The sequence below is a fragment of the Sinocyclocheilus anshuiensis genome, unplaced genomic scaffold (genome assembly GCF_001515605.1).
Source record: "Sinocyclocheilus anshuiensis isolate Anshui unplaced genomic scaffold, SAMN03320099.WGS_v1.1 scaffold375, whole genome shotgun sequence".
NCBI lineage: Eukaryota > Metazoa > Chordata > Actinopteri > Cypriniformes > Cyprinidae > Sinocyclocheilus > Sinocyclocheilus anshuiensis.
Genome location: NW_015549594.1, coordinates 95,880 through 112,243, shown reverse-complemented (window position 1 = coordinate 112,243; position 16,364 = coordinate 95,880). Strand labels below are relative to the sequence as shown.

Here is a 16,364-nt window from a genome sequence, read left to right as displayed (position 1 = left end):
GAAGATGGAAATCACAGGGAGTCTGTAAATATGAGTTGTTTATCTTAATGTCTAAGAGAGGAATCAGTTGTCGCACCTTCAACAAATTGTCAAGACAGTGAAGAGCGTCTAAACTGGCATAGTCTCTTTCTTGAGAAACAGAGTCTGAATATTTCTGTATTTTATGATTTATGACTAAACTGCCTGACGTTACAATGTATTTTTGGTAACACTTTATAATAACTTTCATAAATTTACTTATAAACAATACTAACATATATACTGTATACTACCGTCCAAAGGTTTGGGATTGGTGCGATTTTTTAAAATAACTTTTTCAAATAAATCTGTTAGTGTCGTATGTATACTTGAAATATTTTAAAATGTAATTTATTCCTGTGATGGCAAAGCTGAATTTTCAGCAGCCATTACTCCAGTCTTCAGTGTCAAACTATCTTTCAGACATTTTTTTTTCTTGTTATTATTAATGTTGAAAACAGTTGTGCTGCTTCATATTTTTGTGGAAACCATGATATATTTTTTATGGGATTCAGCTGCATTTATTTTAAATAGAAATCTTTTGTGACATCATAAATGTCTTTACTGCCACTGTCAATTTAAAACGCCATTGCTGAAAAAAAGCAATTCGTTTATTTTAAAAAAAGAACTCTTACTGACCCCAAATTTCTGAACTATAGTGTACCTTAAAGTTATGAATATTACTTTAATGTGTATAATGTAATCTATTAACAAGTGATAGTTTAGGCATTATGTAGGCATAATATATTGTTCAAATATGTATTATATAAAAAGATATGAAAGTTATTAAATAGTGTCACCTATTTATCTCATGGACATGTGAGATATGAATCATCTTTTTAGTTTGTTTGTTTTTTATCCCCCAATCTAATATATTTCTGATTAAAATCGCTCTAGCCATCATGGTATCATTCTTGTTTATGTGCACAGTTGACTGAGAAAGCTATTACATTTTTCTGTGCAAAGTCATGAGATGAAAATTCATTATTCACTGAGGCTCTGACCATCTACTCAGATTGTGCTGTACCTATTGTAATACACTCTCATGTCAAAGTGAACATACTAATATCTAATCCAGCTATTTTTGGGATTCTAGTTTAAACAATTTAAGCTTTCTTTAAGCAGATTTCATGTTAACTTCCACCAAATATCTAAAACGGTACTCTGTATTTCATTTGAGGCTTTTACCTTCAACACAGGCCAGGCAGCTCTCAGATTCTTTACTGTAACAGTTACAAGCAGCTTTGTTTTCATTTCTTTGGGAATTCACCAAGGGTTTTATTCTGATATTGCTTCTCAGATACACAAGATTATGATTTTCTAGAAACATGTCAAATGTGGCCTACTTTCAGGCTTTTTCTGCACGCTGTTTCAGTGACTTAAAAATAAAATGTGAGGTTTTTCAGATTCCAGGAAAGCATTTGAAACCCAGTCCTTATTAGCATAGTTTGAAAAAAAATAAATCCTCTAATGTGCACAGTAATGCTGTGGCAAGGGGGCAAAAAATGTTTTGTAGTGAAATCATTGCATTAATTAATTTCAGCCTGTAGTTATTTACTGAGCATGCTCTGAAACAAAATGGCATGTTGTCAAGCGAATCCAGCTCCTGGAGTTTGAGGTATCAGTTAGCGTCATACTAGTCGCTGAGTGAACTTACACATCAGGACTCCTAGAAAACCTCAGAAAGGAAGGACATTTCAGCCCTGTACTTAATTCCAGTTGCAATCAACTTCCCTCTCATCCTATCTTTAAACTTCGTTTCTGTGTTGAGGATAGCCAGACACCCATAACTGTATATCTGTATGAACACAGCATTCCAGACAGCTTTACCATGCTGTAAACATCAAGTGACTGAAATTGTATCTCTGTATCTCTCATAAACAGCCTGTACATCCACCTTTTTTTTATATATAATATTCAAATAATATTTAATCTCACAGAGTTCAGTCCAGGGTCCTGCCTTCAGCCTCCATGCTTTGCCATAGTGCAACATATGCTTTTTTTTCAATGTCCCGAACCAAAGTGCTGAATGTAAATAGTCTGAGTGCATCCATTTCTATGAGAGACAATATAGCTCCGTTACGAGCGTGAGGTGCCAGCTTGAAGTATTGCAGAGGGGATTCTGTATGTGGTGTATGATTCTGTACAGAGTCAGATATGGGCAGTGTGGTCGTGAAATGAAACATTATCTTTATACTCTTAAGATCATTTCTCTCTCTCTTTCTCAATGTTTTAACAAGATGTAAATGTTCTTATATGAATTAATAAAAGGATGAAACAATCCTTTCCCCCCATGGAGTCTAAATAAATGCTTCACTGGGTATGTGCCATCTCCTTTCTACCATGAAGAGCATACTCTTTGATCTGTTATACAGCAACAGACGACCATTAAAAGATTAAATGTAGCCATTGTTTTCCATGGTACTAATCATTTACTTTTATGGAGACATTAATTTGTAGGCTAATTTCTAATAGGTTTTTAGAACAGCAGTTTTCTATTTAAAATAAACAAGGTCTGTAGTTCACAGGGTTGTCCCTTATTTGGAATTAAACTGAGAATATATTTTAAACTCCAATTTCAAAATTTAAATTTGAACTGATTTTATGTATATTACGCAACATAGGCTCATTGGAAAAAAAAAAACATGCCTTTTTATAAAATTTTGCAGAACTCCGTAAAACAAACAACTGTTTCACAATTCACGGCATATTACAGTTGAAATGACCACTAGTGACAGTAAAACACCAACAACTTTTATAAATTTTCACACAAATTATGATTACAGCGGCAGATTATCGACTAATAAAGACTTACAGTATTTTCATGCAGTTCCTTGCACAGTACTATGTTTATCGACTAATAAAGACTTATTTTCATGCAGTTCCTTGCACAATACTATGTTATGACCTCAAAATACTTTTACCATTGCGCCTTGTTTGTAAACGAATACATTTAGTTGTTTGCAACACATAATCAGCACTATATATGTATGGCTATTCTGACATGGTAAACTTGTTCGACAGCACACCTGGTACAACACTGCACTTTCAATAAAGAGCGCTCAGGAATGAGTCCTGTGAAATATGATTCACAATAAAACAACCCAAAGACTTATAAAAGCAAACTATGGTATGGTTAGTGAATCTGTTTTTATCTCATACTTGCTTTTGTTAATACTATGGGTTAATGTTTAGTGTAGGTGGAGCATTATTTTCAAATGTGATAGAGCATTAGCCTTTTAGGGCCATTTCATTTCCGAATTCTAGCGATATGTACAACAAACTACAAATTAAAAAGTTACCAGATTAAGATAAATGTTTCGGATAAATCTGAATGCACTTTTGGCTCCACTCACTGGACATTTCCTTTTGAAATTGTGATAAAAGTGGTATGAAGCAATGAAATATCATTCTGCAGAAATGTCGCACCAGGCATGTTTTTCAATGAGCCTGGGTTGATATTACAATAGCAAACAGGAAGCAGAATCATTAGAAATTCCCAGTGCAAATCCTCAATGACAATGATAATTCCCTTTCAGGTTTTAGGACTACAAACTGAAAAGGTTTATTAAATATAAGGGGACAGAACTGTTGCTGTATGTTTATGAGAGAGGCCATTCTGACCTCAGGGACTCTTTCCTACCGACTCTATATGTCCCTGCTGGAACAGAAATCCTGTGAGGAAACAGGAAGATAAGCGAGTCAGGGAGTTCAAAATATAATCTGACTTCAACACACCACACCACAGAGCAAATAAATTCTTCCTGATTCTCCTCCAGTGTACATTTGAGGATTCAAAGGCAGATAAAGAGACACCACAAACAGGTTTAGCACAACTGAGAACAGGAAGAAAGTTAACAAGACAGGTTTCCATGGGCATTGAGGGTGGATACACCGGCCTAGTTTATTTGTTCCATCTAAAACGGGGGTTTTAAAGAAATGAAAAGGTCAAAGCTGGTAGAGGAACAGAAGGAATTGGCACACCAGCTTCCTCAGCTTCAGCAGAGATGTGTGAATCGATAAGATGGTTGGGGGCTGACAGAATGACAGCCACCGGGAGTCCTGAAGGACATCCTGTGAGGGAGAAGAGAAGAGTAGGGTAGAAGTGAATCTGACAGGCCACTTTAATGAATAGTAATTATTTTTCAAAGGAAACCGCTCTGTGGGTTGTAACAGTGAAATCCGTTTCCCACTCGAGGAATGAAGATGTGATTTGTTACTCAGGCCAACAGCAGGTTTGAAGAAGCAGAATCCTGACACAGAGGGTTAAAGTCCAGAGCAATGAGTCATTTTGAAGAAAATCTCTTTTATTGTGACTGAAACTCTAAAATATCAGAATTGTCTAATAGATTTTGTCATTAACTGTCTTTATACATGCATTAAAGAGACAGTTCACCCAAAAATGAAAACTGTCTTCATTTACTTTGTTGTTCTTCTAAATCTATATTGTATGTGATTAGCTAAGCACAAAAATGTCAAATCCGTTTTTTACGCATTTAATATGACTATGCATTATTATTATTTAAAAAAATGACAAAATACTATATTGTAACAACACTATTGTACTGTAAATTAAAAATCAGTACAATCCTAATAATAATATGTTTATATTATATTTTATTTTACAGAACAAAAGTAAAATGACTAAAATTAATATTTATGGTCATCTTGATTTCTTTCGAACTGTAAAGCATAGAGCTTTTATTTGGGTGAAAAACTACAGGAGACGCTGAAGATTCTCTTTTGACAACAGGTTTATAAACAATTCTCCTCAAAGTCATACAAGTTTGGAGTGACATGAAGGTGTTTAAAGGAAGACTGAAAATTTGATTTCTCAGTGAATTGTCCATTTAATGAACTAAGCTATCCTGGTATTATAATTAAGGTTCTCCTACTTGTCTTTGTCTCCTCTTACTTGATAACAAAAGTTATGCAAGATCTCCTATAGGAGACGATGCTGTAAAAACTGTCTAATGTAATCCTAAGGCCAGCAGAAAGCACACGAACTGTGGATCCCCTCCCAAAAATAATGAAATAAAGGGTCTTTTTTGCAAGTGTCTTTCTTGATCTTCTTCTTTGCGCTCCAGGCTATGTGCAGCTGAGAAAGTGAGTGAGTAACTCCTTAATGGCTCTGGCTCATTTGAAGCTGTGCAGAAAAACAGCGAAAGCAGCATTGGGGGAAACTCTAATGTGTGTCTGGCCTTGAAACATGTTGTCTTTCACGCATTCAAGTGTTTAATGATGGAATAGAAAACAGAATAATTGCATTTGCTGGTGTGCTGGATGCCACATTGTTTATTAGATGTGTGGTTTGGAATTCACGGTGTATAGGTAGCGTTCATCTATAGTTTATTTTGCATTACATTTTCTCATCATAAGTTGATTGGGGACTCTCTGTCCTACATTACATGTGCAAATACTGCATTTTGTACAGAGAATTACAATGTACTTGATCTATGCAATAGTTTGGTTGCTTTATTATTATCGTGCACAAGCAACAGAAAGCTAGACAACAGCCAGCAGCAAAGTTTATAAAGGCTTTTAAATCAAAAGCCTCAGGGTGAACTGAAAGTAAACTTGTTGCAATCCGTATGTCACTGATAAGCTCGACACAGCCTCTAGAAGTACAATAGCAATCATGCTCACATGTACTCCTGCAATGCTTTTGCATACTTTGAATACTATTTCTTCCAACATGGGGAAGAGATGTTTTCAACTATAATTCAACTGCAATAAACATAGAAAATGAATGTGCATTATATGTTTGAAAACTCTACTCAGATATTTTGATGTTAATTTAACAACAGCTGGGCAAATGCTGTTATATTAAATTGTGCTTTGTAAATAAATGAAAGAAGAAAGAACTATCAAAACAAAGTCTGCGTAATGTTGCTCCTAAATACTGTCATTTATTTACTTCAACCAAAAAAGTGACCCATAATCCCTAATACAGGTTTCATAAGGTACCATATGATACCGTACTTCATGGTACCGTACTGGTTATTGATGTTTTTTATTTACTAATATTGAATATTTAGTACTCCTAACTTGTTAATTTTTCCTAATACATTCAGATCATTATCATCTGCTATCATCTAACACTCAGTTAAGTTAATCTTTGAAAATACTAATCCTTCATTAACACGAATGTAATCTTTAGCAAATCAAATAATAAAAAAAATCTGTTTTTATATTATACATTATACATTTGTGATGCCTAAATGCACATGTAGCATTCACTGACATTCATGAATGTATTTATTCACAAGCACCAGAATTATTTATTTTTTATATTTTTAAACTGAAGCGTACAGAATTTTTTAATATTAGCCAATTATGGGTAATGTGAACAAATATTGCCAACAGCCAGAATTTCAATATTGGTGCAGTCAGTCCTGCGCACATAGTTGGTCACATCAAAATTTAAAGTAACACACTTCAGATTATTAATTATTGTTATTAATTATAAGTAGATCACGAACCAAAAATTGAAATGTTACTTTACTAATCCGCATATCAAAACACCAAACCTAACGAGCAGCAAAGGGTAAAAGTATCAATGAATAAACACGAATAAAATAATAAAAAGTACTAAAAATAACAACAGTAATGCAATACGAATGTTGTGTATGATTAAGTAACATTCTAGATTTGAATTTAGACCAAATTAAATAAGTAAAATCCAATACTTTCTATTAAGAGGCCAACTGAAATTAGGATCATTATGGTCACCATGTGTTGACAGGCAGCATAGGATGAGGAAACATCCAGAAGCAATGAAATAAAGGACATGAGCAGCAGTGTGTGAAAACAAATTCTGCTTTTGTTAGTAAGCTTCATACATGCCTGGAGAGACAGCTTGTGCTGGAGAGAAACGCTCACCATCAAGGGCAGGGTGGCCTGTGTCTCGGTCCCAGAATGAAGCGTCCCTGAAGATGTCCAAAGACTGTCTCTCCCTCCAGAGTTGACATGAGAGGGTTCCTCTAATCCAGACTGTCAGAAGGAGAAGCAAGGACACCCAAAATGAGCAGTAGGCAACTGATCCATATCACTACTGTCAAAATCCCTGGGGAGGAAGAAAAACAGAATCGAGTGGATCAAGTCAAGCAGAATGTAAATTCAGACGATGAGGCAGCATGTGTGTGCTGTTATATGTGATCTTGTGTGTGTGATTCAGAATCTGCTGGGAGATGACAATGGCACAAGCACACATGGGACAATAACAAGAGAAATAATATAAATAGAACTTACTAATGATGTTTGGTCATTTACTACCATTTATTACTTGATCATTTATATCCGAATGGATGGCTCTAGAAAACAAATTAAATGGTGGTAGTCAAAACATTAGCTTGCAAGACTTTGTCTAGTGTGAGTCACAGCACAGACTGTCTCGTCTAGCAGTGAGACAGCCATCAGTTTATGTGAGCTGCTGGTACGGTAGAATAATTCACAGTACCGTGGAAAGCATATCGCATAATTGTGATATCTCGTAGCACTTCGCTCTGCACCATAGATAACTGTCATTACCATCAGCGTTTCTCATTTCTCACACTTACATACTTATAAAATATAACCTTCACACAGTTTTGACAAGTTGCTAGTTTTCTCTAGGCATGTGCCTGGTTTCCACAATAATCTACAATGCAGCATTGCCACTGTAAAAACAACTTCAGCCTGCTCTGATCAGATCACAACACAAGAACTTCTACACAAAGTGACAGAGTTTCCCCCACAAGATCAACAGTATTCACTCTGTTAGATTTCTCAAATAAAGCAGTGCAAAAAAAGCAAGTCACACACATCAAAACTTCTGCAGTTCTTAGGTTTCTCCTCCGAGTTTAGAAAATGGATCAAAGACTTGTTTGTTATTTATCTGAAGTTTATGTTTTATTTTATGTGGTCCCATTTAGGCCTACAGTAATAAAACTCTTTCAAATTCTTAAAATGAATAATAAACAAGAAAAGATAATTGAGGTATAAAATATTCCGTTGTCAAAAAAATGTGATTATTTTCTAGGTAGATCATTTAATGTTTAGGAAACAGGCACCAAACCCTTCTATTGGTAAACTAATAGGCTTTTCTAAACTTGGCAACCGCAAGTGCACAAAGTAAGAAACATTAGAAAGTTGGTTTTGTTTAGTGGCAATCTCTTTTCAGATGTTCCAGCAAAACTTTGAAAAAGTGGTCCCTATTATAAGGACAACCATTTTATAGGACTGTTCTCAGCGTATAATTAGAGTTTATTTCGGCGAATGGTACATTGTGCCGCACAATGTGATTTCCAAATCTTTTTATCTATCTACAGCTTTCTATCCAGAAAAACATTACATTTTATTGGGGTGGTTTTGCACAGTTCTCAATTATGTTTTGTTTAGGTATCAGCTTTCCTTAGGAGAAAAAACTGAAACAAATGATATAAAACGGTAAAAGAGATATAAAAAAACAACAAATGGCATACAATAAGACTATAAAGTTATGAATGAATAGTTTAATGAAGTGTAATTCAAATATTTGACTTTTGAAGAATCTGGATAAATGTTCATATTGCAACCTCTGAATTTTGATTACAGACTTGACATGTAAGCAAATCTAAACACAGCTGTTGAGTTGTCTTCTAAAACCCCAGGTAGGACCCAGCTAACAATGTTCTCAGAACTTTGGATATTGTTCTGGCAAGGTTCTCTCAAATTTATGAACAAACGTTCTTCTAGTAATGTTGAAAGAAAATTTGTTCAAAGTCATAACATTCTCAAAACATTTGCAAATCATTATTTACACATTGTTCATATAAGTTTTTTTCTAAAATATTTTAGTTAGATGTTCGTCTAACATTTTTTAAAGGGGTCATATGATGCTGCTGCACCAAGAGCTTGTAACACTCCAAAGAGAAAGGAAAAATTGAAATCGCATCATATGACCCCTTTAAGTGTTACTATTTGTTTCAGAACATTTAGAGAACTTTCAAATAAAACATTCACATATTTGCATTTTTTTTCTTCAACATTAAAGATAATATGAAGATTGTTTTACCTGTATTGGACATTAACATCTTAGACATTCAAAGTTTTGTTATTTGTTTTTAAGTCTTTGCGGAACCAGGCACCACAGTACCTATCTGAACTACTGCATCCTCCTTCTCAGTCTAGATCACTTAGATCTAGGGACTCTGATTTACTATATGTTCCTAGAACCAGACTTAAAAATAGGGGTGATCGCGCATTTGCGGTCATCGGTCCTAAGTTATGGAATAGCCTTCCAGCCTACATCAGATCCACCCAAACCTTGTCAACTTTTAAATCCTCCTTGAAAACGTACCTTTTTATCGTGGCTTTCAATATCACTTGACTCGTATTGGCATTAATATCTTTTGATTCTAGCTTTTCTCCTCTGCTTTATATGTATGTATGTATGTGTGTGTGTATGTGTATGTATATATATGTATATATATATATGTGTGTATATATGTATATATGTATATGTGTATATATATATATATATATATATGTGTGTGTGTATGTGTATATGTATGTATGTATGTATGTATGTATATATGTATATTAGTGTTTTTTTTTTTTTAGGCTTTTATTTATTTTTTTTCCTTTTATTGTTTCTCTAGTGCTTAAATGCTTTGTGTCATTATTGTCTGTTTCTTTTAGCCTTGTAAAGCACTTTGGTCAACACTAGTTGTTTTTAAATGTGCTATACAAATAAACTTGTATTGTATTGTATATTGTATTGTGGGTAACTAAACAGGTGTTGGTCCCCACTGACTTCTACACTGTGGAAGTCAATGGGGACCAGAAACTCTTTTTGTGTACAGCAGAAGAAAGTAATTCATACAGATTTGGAACAACATGAAAGTGAGTAAATGATGACAGAATTTTCATTTTTGGGTGAACTATCCCTTTAATGTTTTTTTTGTTTGTTTTTTTATAAAAAATAAAAGAAACCTATGTTTCTAATATTCAGAGCACAATTAGAACTGACATTTTTATAACTTATCATAAATTAGCAAAATGTTCTTAGAACATATCTTTTGCTGTGTAAATACTGTACATAATATTACTGAGATTTTTCTCTGGTATCTATTGCTCTTTATTTCATCTCACTGCAATCTCAGAGAAACAACTGAGGTCTTAAAGATCTCATTTGTGATTTTACTTTCCTATGGGTACATTTGTCAAATTCATGGCTTTCAAAGTCAATTAAATTATCGTCATCCCACATAAACTGTCATCATAGCCCATTTTTAAAATGATTTTTCAACCAATTTTTCAGATAGTCAGAACTCTCATGGCTGATGCACCAACAAATGAGCAATTATTTGAGGCAATTATTTATTTGTCACCCTTCTCCCATACAACTAGGAGTGTCATATCTCCAACAGAAGAAGGCTAGACTACAGCAAATGAGACACCCTGACCAAAATTGAGTTGCTCCTAGTGCGATGCTGCCTTAAGGTGGTGTTGATCTGTGGCTGTGATCAGAATAACGAGGCATCATGTGTTTTAAAGCTTCTAGAAGTTTGCTTTATGACATTTGCTTTATGTGGGTGTGAGTTTCCCGAGCTGCAAATCCCACAATGCTACTCACAGAACAGGAGCAGCTGCTCTGAGTGCATAAACACTGGCCAAACTGCAGAAAGCCACTGAGTAATGTTCAATATTTTTTCACTCGACACCAAGCATCAGTTTCTGGCATTTTTTTCAAGTAGTTGTTTGATTATAGTGGATGGTTTTGTGCTGCCCTGTTGTTTTGTGCTTTCCATGCTTTTCTCCCCAGTTAAAATTCTGCACAATGCCTCCACACAGAGCTACAAATGAAAGGCCTTTGCTCTCCCTAACTCTTCCATTAACCTGTTCTTACCTACCTCTGGCATTTGAGAGAGGGAAAATAATTAAACGTGTCCCTTTGAACTAAGTGAATTAATATGCCTGAAGTCACAAGTATTTAGTGAGATTATTAATTAATGTGCACCTGTTGCTAAGTGGGCTGGAGTCACGGTAGCAATGCCTTCGGCATGTATATATGATCCATCATTTAATGACTCACTTGTAATTCCTGTTTTAAAGTAGACCTCTGCTCCAAGAACAAACATCCTAATGCCCAAGAAATTAAAGGCCATCAGACTGGACCCCTGAATGGCAATTAGATTCATCACATATGTTATCACTGAAAGGGTACAGCTGCAACAACACTGTGCACTGAATTTACTAACTTTTCAGAGCAGTACACAAACGTTAGTGGCCACATTATCCAAGAGAAGGGTACGGCTCGAAAAGACCTGAAATCCATGCAAAGAATATTAATAATAATAAATAAATAAATAATCTTGTTTAATGCTTCAAATGTATATATTACAAACTTCACATGCTTCAAGGGGAAGGAATTTGTCTACACTGTATATATAAAGAGTTCATTTGCAAAAAGCCTCTGCACGTTCTTTCTCTTTTACTGCTTTAGCTTATCATCTCTGCTCTCATTCTATTTAATCTCTATATCAGTTTTAGACGCAGATAGAAGTAAAAGAGATAGATGCCTTGGAATTTTTGGCACATGTGTGACAGTGTGAAATCCAAAATCCCTGGAGATCAGATTAAAGATGGAAGGGAAGTAAAGCTCCTGCACACTGCGACAGCTCCATGCCAATGTGGGGGAGGTCAGAAAGGTGGATATCTGAGAACAGAGTGATATAGTAGTTTTGTGAAGAGAGTGTTGTGGTATTGCTGCCAAACTGACTCCAGGCTGTCACATCATTTAAGAGACAAAAACAAGCACTAGGTGAAGTCTTAAAAAAAAACAGTATCTGGAGACATGGGTAATAATATTTATTGCGTTCCAAATCTCTTATCATCTCTGTAGATATTAAGAGCTTTCTTGTAATCAAAGCCTAGTTTAGCAAACAATGTTAAATTCAACAATGTATGATTTATGCACCATGTATAAAGAAATATTTTAATATTAAAACATCAAAATAATTTGGAACAAACATTTAATGGCAAAATGATTCTTTCACAGTTTTAAATTAACAATGTTTGCTAATTAGTCTTCGATGTAGGGATGTAAGCAGGCTGTTTATAATACATTATTCAAAATTGCCTTTGAATTAACCTTTCAAGATGCTCTCTTAGACACAAATAGCTTAAATTAACTCAAATGGAAAGGTTATGACTGCACAGCCAGCAAGATGATAAACCCTTTTAGGGTCTACACTGATGAAGAATGTAATTATGTGGGAGCTGTAAGCTATTGCAATTCAAGTACAGTTAGTTCTACCAACCTCTTCCCACACAGTCTCACCTCTCACACAAACAGTGACACAGGCTTGATCCCTTACTCACGGAAACCCACACAATTGTAAAATAAAATAAATAACACACCATTAGATGCATTGGAAAAAAAAAACATTGCAGCTATTTCTGAGTAAAAGTTCGAGACTCTGAAAGACTGCAGCACAACTCAAAATATGGCATGAGGGCATGTAATGCACACCTGGTTCTAGTTTGGGTTTCTTCTCTTTGCACTTTCACCAATAGGCTACATGCTGTGACACTTGAGGGCCAAATCTAAATAATGCTCTGTCATTTTTATATGGGGGGAAAACTACTTGGCCAGAGGCCATGCGGCTGGTATGGCTAGTAATAATGTTCAATCTGTCAATATTCTATACATTAATACATTGGCCTATATTATACACAGGAAAACAATCCCTTGGCAGATTTTTTTTCTCAGACTTTTTTCTCATTTTTGAATGAATAAAAGAATGAACCAATTAATCAATAAAAGAGTAATTAATTTAATTGTTTTTCCCAACTGTAAATAAGTGCAGTATAATATCTGTAAAAGAGACTTAATTAAACAAAGCATCATAAATATCAATATAGTTAGCTAACAATATACCTACAAGTATATATCAATTACCTGTCCCACCAGCGAAAATATTATGAATCACCTTAATGTAACACTAGAAGACAATACACAAAATTCACACACACTATGCATGGTGACAAGGTCGGTGAGTGTGATATTGCTTATATAAAACAGTTCACTAAACAAAATGTCAGTATTGGGTAACTTACATTTTAGACAAAGTATTGCCAGTTTCTTAGTATATTGTCTGCTTGGCCACGTTTTTCCAAACAAAGCCACGGCATAATTGAGCATCTCAGCAAGTGGCGTTTACTTCCTGAATGTATTAGTGTTGGTGAACAAATCTTTTCAATGAATGATTCAATGAATCACTAAAGACAGCCACTTGTTTGGTTCCTGCATGAATTTGTGTTGTTGAACAAATCGTTTGTTTGTTCCTTGTTTGAACGAATCTTTTTAATAAATCAGTCAATGTCTCACTCATAAGACTTTAACTTGTCGCCACCTATTGGTGTAACTATGTAACTGAGAATCACTGATAAATTCCCACAGAGCTGCTGGGCTCACTCAAAGCAAAATATAACTTAGAACTGATGTATAATTAAGGCTTTAACTAATATAAAGCCATTTTTTTCAAACTTAAGTGCATCCACAAAAAAAAACATACTGTAATGCGCAACAAACAGCGGAAAGACAGCTGTAAATACAGTAAAAAAAATTAACTTAGCATATTGATCTACATCCCAGTCTCTGCTGAGCATCAGGGTTCCCATCAATAAACAGTTCCGGTGGAATGCCTTGCAGCGGTGAACGCTCTGAACCCAGGGGCACATGCTGACAGGAAGTTACTGAGGGGAAGCTGCTGTCTGCCTGGTAAGGACTGAAAAAGGTTATTGGAGTTGCAGGGCCCCCAGTGTAATTATCATTGGCCCACGAGATGGTTTGCAGTGCAGCGTGTGAGGACATGTACCTTAATTGGATCATGCTGCAATCTCTCAAAGCTTTACAGAGACCTGGTTGTCGAGGTAACAGAGCTCAGGAGAATGTAAAAAAGGGCAGATAACACATGCACTAGCCGATCTTTTCTATGGCTGTGACTTTCATAGTACAGAAACTGTTTACTCAGTTTTTTTTTTCCAAAGCAGTATAACTCATAAATGATGAGAGCTTGGCTGTCTCAAGTCAGAAAGTAGACTAATTTATTTTGGATCTTTTGCAGTTTGCTGATTTAAAAAGAAAATCCTATTATTCCAGATATTGACATGGCATCCGCATATTGTGCACGGTCAGCTATGTGAAATAATAAGCACTGCCATGGATTTCTTCAAGTTTTAAAACGTTGATTCTTGTAAAACTCCAATTTTGAGAAAACATAAGCCAACAACAACGAGGGCAGCCTGAGAATTACATAAGAAATGTGTGACAGTTAATCTATAAACACTTGGCTTTTGAGGACGCCTAACAAGCAAAAGAAAATAGAGCATATATGATTGGCAAGTTCACGAACTGTTTACATAGTCAACAGCTTAGAGATTAGCTAAGAACTGCGTTATAAAAAATCAGCATATCAGCAGCACAGATTTTTAACCATGAATTCTACATCCTTCAGAAACATAGTGTTATGAAATCAACATTATAATTTGATTTTACCCATACATATTTGTATTTTAGATGCATAATGCTTATGCCATAAAGTGCCTTTCTTGATAAGAAATTCCAAGGTGAACCCTTAATATATTAAACTTTACCTTTTTTTTTTGTCCACTTTTTGCAAGTTATGGAAGTGTCCTACATTGCCGAGGTTGCAGGAAGGATTTTTCAGTGCTTTGAATACCAAAGAGCATTGCTCATGAAAAAAAAATCTGATATGGGAAGGTAACCAGTGCTTATGAAGTGCGCTAACTGCCTGAGCCATGCAGTCTGAGAGGTAAAATTGTCAAAGACGTGGAGATCAATAAAGTAATCTCACTCATCGCTACAGCTCTGGCCCATGATAACACAGCATGAGGCTGTAGTACAACAGCAAGGAAAGCAATTATAACTCTTCGAGGAAATTGACAAGTCCCATGTGGAGAAATGATAGCCGTTAAAATGATGAAAAGGGCAAAAGTGTGAGGAGACCGATACCTAGCCGCCATTTCCTCCCTCCCCTGCCTACTCTAGTAAGCACTCTTCCCTTTGATGTAAGCCTATTACTGGGATCACAACACTAGGCTCTGTAAGTTTTATTATTTGGACTCCGCTTATGTGTATTAAGGTCTAGCGCTGCATCCTTGGTTCCATTGTTATCAGTAGAGTTCAAGGGAACTTGCGACCATAGTTAGCTAACAATGCTTTTGGGAAATGCACCCCTGACTGGTTTTTGCCCACAAAATTTTAGCAAGCAATGGTAAATGTGACCGCACCTTAACACATTAAACTCTATGGTATTTTGGCGCAAATTAATTAAAATGTTTATGAAAAAGTGAGTTTGCAACCTGGATTGAATGTGATTGGTTTAAAAAGACTGTGAACTGCAAAATAATGGCAAGAACACATTTTATCTCCATGGATATTAGATATATACCAAGTTCTATCATGAAACTCTAGATGGCGCAAGCTGATGGGTCCTTAAGGCAAACTAACTGGCACAAGCATTAAAGCTGATTGGTTCATGTTGCATATGCAGCCAATGAGCTTGTTGCTTTACATTGAAATGGCTGGTTTGCATTCACTAGAGCATTTCACAGCACGCTTTTGTGTTGGCGAGACAGCGCTTCAGCGGTGGTCGTTCCAGTGTCGAGTGGGTTGCACACTTCAGGCTGCACTACCCCTGTTGTGTTGCAAGCAGCCATCTCCCCTGTGCGCCTGCGGAGATGGCAGCTATGCTTTCTCGGGCCGCCGAGGGGGTAGGGCTCGAGTGGAAACCTCCACCGCGTCCCGAGCCCTCGAGGCTGGATGATTGGTTCCTTGGGGTAGCTCGCGTCGGTTCTCAGCGCCCCGCCCCCCGGTGCCTTTCTCCCCGGAAGTGCATGACGAGCTCACCAGGTCATGGACGGCACCTTTTATGAGGGACCTGCACGAGGGTGGTCACGATCTGGAAGTTCTGAAAGAGCTCCGAACCGCTACTGACCTTGCGCTCCGAGTAACGAAGGTCAGCAACTCGCCCGCCACCTCCTCCTTTGGAGTCGGAAGGTTCTGAGGTCACTTTGTGCTGTTCAAATTCCGGGCCTGCTCAACCGTACAGCCGACGAGCTTCTAGTGCTCCTCGCGACAGCCCCTCCTTGGCCGATCCCTCTGAGGAAGGATCTACTGACTCAGAGACGGGGCATCGTTTGGCACCCGCCTCCAGACCTTTGGAAACTCCATGTCTGGTCCCTGGATGGGACACGGAGGTTCTAGGTGACCTACCCCAGGAGGTAGTGAACACCATCACTTAGGCAAGAGCACCGTCTACGAGACACGCTTACGCCTTGAAGTGGAACCTGTTCGT

The 16,364-nt window shown here is 36.5% G+C and overlaps 1 long non-coding RNA gene across 1 annotated transcript; it reads right to left on the bottom strand.

The window, feature by feature from the left end:
* Positions 1–3,894: 3,894 nt before the first annotated feature.
* Positions 3,895–13,178, bottom strand: LOC107658351 (uncharacterized). The gene is made up of 3 exons (XR_001630776.1): positions 13,102–13,178; positions 6,901–7,084; positions 3,895–4,092 (listed from the first exon to the last, which is right to left on the bottom strand). It is a non-coding gene; the product is annotated as an uncharacterized LOC107658351 (long non-coding RNA).
* Positions 13,179–16,364: the final 3,186 nt, after the last annotated feature.